Source organism: Anoplopoma fimbria, unplaced genomic scaffold (assembly GCF_027596085.1).
Source record: "Anoplopoma fimbria isolate UVic2021 breed Golden Eagle Sablefish unplaced genomic scaffold, Afim_UVic_2022 Un_contig_11443_pilon_pilon, whole genome shotgun sequence".
Classification (NCBI taxonomy): domain Eukaryota; kingdom Metazoa; phylum Chordata; class Actinopteri; order Perciformes; family Anoplopomatidae; genus Anoplopoma; species Anoplopoma fimbria.
In genome coordinates, this window is record NW_026550845.1 from 20,620 (window position 1) to 26,308 (window position 5,689).

Here is a 5,689-nt window from a genome sequence, read left to right on the forward strand (position 1 = left end):
TGTGTAATTCTTGCATAACACACTAGAGGGCACAGACCCCCATTTGGAGGCTGTAAATTTGACATTTTGCCATTACAGCCAATATTATAAAGAGCTTTCCTGGGTGAACTCGTGGTGCACAACAAACATGGAAACATGCAATACATCATACAAATGATAAAACCATAAGAAACACAAGAATATATTAGAACACAAAGAGAAGCATGAATAGTGAAGTGAAAACAAAGTCCTTAAAGTGACTGCACTGGTTTTAATGTAATGTAATAATGTACAAAGGCATTCTCTTGTTTAACATTCATTCAAATGTCTTGTCAGCTCAGTAGAGGCTATAGATTGAATTGAGCGTCTCTGTGTACTGACTGCTGCGATTGTTATTTGTCCCACTTTGTGTGCCACCCTGTGGTGGAGGGAGGGTCACCTATAGAGACAGAAAGTGAAAATTAAAGTTCAATGCTGTAACAGGGAAAGACAAAGGAAAGAAGATTGAAAAAGTTCTTCTGACCTCTCCTACTGAGTGGAGATGAAACTGGTCCTGGACTGGACTCTGGTCTGGTGTCCTGGCCCTGAGTTTTCGGAAAAGATAAAGTTCAAAAGTTAAACATTGTCTTGTAATGACAATTCATTTGCAAACAGTTGTGGAAGGACTAGTCAAATCCTTCACTTACAAGTAGTAATACTGCAATCTTGAAATGCTCTGTAAAAGTACGTAAATACTTTCATCAAAATGTTCTTAAAACAAAACTTCAAAAGTAACAGTACTCATTCTTATAAATTAGCCCCTGTGAGTGATATATTATTATATACAGCATGACATTGTTAGATTGCACAAAACACAAACAGGCTACTGTTACAGGTAACACTGTGTTTCATACCATACTGTGTTCCTTAGTAGAATTACACACTTTAACCAGACTATCAATGAAAATTCAAGCTAAGGAAAATTATTTCCTTTTTTAGTGGAGACAAACTGTGTAAATTACATTATCTTTTTTATATTATATACTGTAGTGATTCAAATTATAGGGTTATATTTACCAACATTTTGTTATGTATGATTGTGACAATAATGCTTTGGCTTAAACATTTTAAGTTATGCAAAAAATGTCTATAAAAGCATGCACATCCAGACAATGAATACTGGATGCTGGACAGAAGACTGTGTAAAACACAAGGCCAGGTCACCTGACAGGTCACCTGGTCCAAATCATACGTACAATATATTTGATGAAGACCTATTGGCCAAACTTTCAGTTAAGCAGCAGTTTGTTGAAACCCATTGCATCAACTGTCGAGCCTTTGTAGTTATTCTGTTTGCGTGACTTTTAGGAACATCAAAGCGTTTACTTTCTCCGTGCATGCAGCTACACTTTAGCTATCTGAATCAACCCATGTGACTGCAGTGTGGTTTAAGCTCTGCAGCAGCCGCAGTCAGGATTATTGAGTTACTCTAGCTCTTACAGTAGCCTCCTTGAAAAAAGCTCCTGAGCTCTGGTATATTATACTTGTTAACTCACAAAGATGACCAACTGGGCCACTTGAGGGAATAGAGATATCTTTAATGTTAGTTACACCTTTCCATTTCTTGCTTTGACAAGTGAAAATGGCTGCTGTGAAAAAGGTTTCTGGAACAATCCATCAAATTCATTTAAAATTTCCATGAGTAAATGGAAACTTTTTTTTTTAAAAAATAGAAAGAAGATTAACAATATCATACAGTGTGAAACAAATTCAGTGAACGTATACAGAAATGTCTAACGAGGTAACTGTCACACTTCAGTCACACGAACACCACAGATGGGGGGAGGTGGAGGAAGTCATTGTCCGCAAAGATTAAGAAATAGCTTCATCTGAACTGTTTCAAAATAAAGCCTAATACAGTCTATGAATAAAGAACATAAAAGATGTTACTTTTGTAATGATAAACTACTACTACTACAACTACTACAATTGCCACACACAGCACTAGATGAAAAGTATTACTTACCTGTAGAGACAGACAGCTGGAGTGATGCAACATAGAAGAAATCCAATAACAGCTGGGAGTACATATAGAAAGAACCACAATGGACTGAATTCTGCACAAAATCAGATGTGAATTAGTTTAGTTACAGTTTCAGCTTTGAAATGCACTGTGTCGGGTGTAGAAATGAAAAGCCCTGTTTTGTGCTCTACCTACCTTTGGGTTCCCCAGACACATTTAAGTTCCACTCAACAGCCCTTTCGCCGTATAAGTCAGTTAAATAACATCTGTAGGGTCCTGCATCGTCATGCTGAACGTTAAAAATGTTCATCTTTGAAGGTAAGTTCTTGTCTATTCTCAGTCTATGAGAGGTGAAATTTGAAAAAGTAAGATTCATTGAGATTGTAAACACAAAAACAAATCCTTCTTTGGTCCATCTGATTTGCGTTGCGTTTGTCTTGGATATGTTGCAGGTGAAGGTGAAAGTCTCCTCTGGACACAAGTACATTCCTGTACTCAACTGGATCAATCTCTAACATTGGAGGAAACAACCAATCAATACAAATATAATTTATAAAGCATGCATCACAAACACAAATCCACTGTACCTGCAAAGACTTGGCACATAGTTAAAAGCTGAATGGAGAGAAGAGCTGCTTGGTCTCTGTTGAACATGATGACCCTCAGACAGAGAAAGACTGACTGAAGTGAAGCATCACCTCTGAAATGCTTTTGTGGAGAAGGCACTGAGAAAAGGAAGTGGTTAGTTCATGGTTATTTAGCTGGTTAGTTAGCTGGTTAGTTAGCTGGTTTGGCTTCTCAGAACTTAGCTACGTGTTGTAGGTTTGAGGAGCAAAAAAAAATTAAGTCAGATGTTAATCTCCAACTGGAATATTAATAATTAAAACTCTAATAAATATATCATTAGTACGCACTTCTCTCCTTTTATTTGCCTTAGTCATGTCACAAATAGAAATATAAGATGCACACATGTTCAATGTTCAATTGCAGGAAAACCACTTCTGCCTTTCTTTATGTGTTAGCCCTGTGACAGCCTGACGATCTGTCCAGGGTGTACCCGCCTTCGCCCCATTTCAGCTGGGATTGGCTCCCCTGCAACCCTCTAAAGTAAAAACATCTGAAGGGTCCTGTATCATCATGCTCAAAGTTAAAAATATTCATCTTTAAAGGTAAATATTTTTCTATTCTCAGTCTATGCGAGGTGATATTTGAAACACAAATGAGGAAACAACCCATCAGGTCAAATATAATCTAAAATTAAATGTACAGAATTAGCATGCATCACGAACACATATGTCCACTGTACCTGCAAAGACTTGGCAGACAGTTAAAAGTTAAATGGAGAGAAGAGCTGCTTGGTTTAGGCTGTACATGGTGAACATCAGATAAAGACATCAGTTTTTAAATATTTGCAGAAGAGGCACAGAGTAAGGAAACTGGAAACATGAAATGAAGTCTTGTGAGAGTCCAATATAGAAGAATTTACTTCAAATTAGAATCTTGAGAATTGAAGTTAGCAACTTCTTGATAATCACACTTAAAAAAAAAATTACTATCAAAATGCACATAATCCACATGTTCAAGTGCTGGAAAACCACCACAACTTCCCTAACACCAGTGACTGGTGTTTAACAGAAAAGCAAGTGGAAACAGTTTTAAATGTACAATGAGTGCATTTCCCCATAATTCTGCCTCCCCGGGACAGGTGGGACACCATAATCTGGGATACAAGAATGTCTTTTAATTGAAACATTTGCTGCCTAAATTTGAACACCTTCTATTTACAATGTCACCTTTTCACAGATTTCCTTTGAGAAAAAGTAACAAAAAATGTAACTGTACACTGTAGATTTCCAAACTTTGAATAAAAAAGGTCGGAAGGTCTCCACTTTGAGGTTGAAAATGAAGAGGGTGCGGCTGAGTATGAATTCTTCATTGTTCAGATTATGTGAACTACACATTGTCCGAGGGGAGCGGGGTGTGTCCTTGAAGGACAGTTTGTTTCTGCCTCACACTGAATGAGGGGAAACTGACTGACCTGCAATTTTAGGCTCATGTGTTTCCATTTTTTTGCTTTATTTCTATCTTATTAGTTTTTTTAAGGTGTTAAGGTTTAATTATAAGTGGCAGTTAGGTATTTAAAGCCCTTTCTCATGTTTCTTTGATTCCACATGGTTAAACAATACAAAACAAATGACAAGGTTGGTGAAATGTTTCTCATAGGGATGAACTGAGGGAATTTGACTCATAACCTCTGAATTTCCAAACTGTATCATACAGTTGACATTTTGTGTGGATGAAATGTGTCTCGTTTTCCTACATTTCTTGTTTCCTATTCAGCTTTGCACTGAACTTCACGATTAACAGGCCAGATATTGAATTGAGCCTCTTGAAGTCCCGACTTTGTCCTGCTTGTGATTGGTCCTGTATTCTGCACAACTGTGGGGTTGGGGGGGAGCCACCTGTAGGGACAGAAAGTTGGAACAAACCGACTATAACTCCAAGAAACAAAAGAGCAGACGGGGAGAAAATAGGAGGGATTGTGTAGAATTTTTTTGAGACATTAGAACGTAATAGTTTGACTAATGAAAGTACTTCTGACCTCTTTTCCCAACTGAACACGAAACTGGGCATAACTCAGGGTCTCGCTTTCCTGGTCCTGGTTTGGGTTCTCGGTCCAGCTTCTTTATGCCGAAAAAAAATTGAGACCAGTGATGAGAACCCACTGCAGCTTCCAGTTGTTTCAGACACATTATTATATGAGACAGAGTTGATACTAAGAATGGTTCCTTAGGATTGGAGTTAAGTAAAGGATCTTATCCATAAAAGTATAGCTACCAATACCACAGTATATGCTCCATGTCATGCATTTAAAAACCTACCTGAGTAAAAGTACATGAGCTCAATGCAGTACTTTAAATATGAAAAATAAAATTAAAAGTAAAATTAAAAGTAAATAAAACTAAGACTAATGATTATTTTCATTATTGATTAATCTGACAATTATTTTGAACACTATTTTAATCTATAAACTATCAGAAAATATGAAAAAACCCACTAAAAATGCAGAAAATCCCCACAATTGAAAAGTTGGTTACAATGACTTAATGGATGCGAAGGATTAATGGATTATTCATTTCTAGTAGTTGACTGCTTGTTTCATCCACTAACCATTTCAGCTCTGATTCATACTGATGCATCAATGTACATTTTACTGTTGTAGCTGGTGAAGGTGAAGATAATTTGGACTACTTTAAAGTCGTAGTTTAGTCCAGTGGTTCCCAAGCTAGAACCTCAAGCCCCTCCTAAATCCAAGGTTTGGTGAGATGATTATTGGAGTATAGGACAAAACAAGAATACCTTCTGCAAAAATCTGTTTGGACTTTTTACATGTGACAAGTTGGCCAAAGTAGACACTGCTCTTTTGTGAGGGGTCACAAACCTAAGCGGTTGGGATCCACTGGTTGAATATTTAACATTTCATTGTATTTCATAAACTTATCCATGCTTCTATGTGAAATCTTCCTGTGAAATGTAAGAAAAACTGTCAAATAAACAAAGCGCAGTAAAAACTACAACATTTCTCTTCAATTCAGTGGACTAAAATTATATAGTAGCTGTAAGGGGAAAAACAAAAAAAAGATACATTTTAACAGTGTTAATGATAACCATCAGTTCCTTTTTTTCTGTTCCTCTCTCTGATTTTGT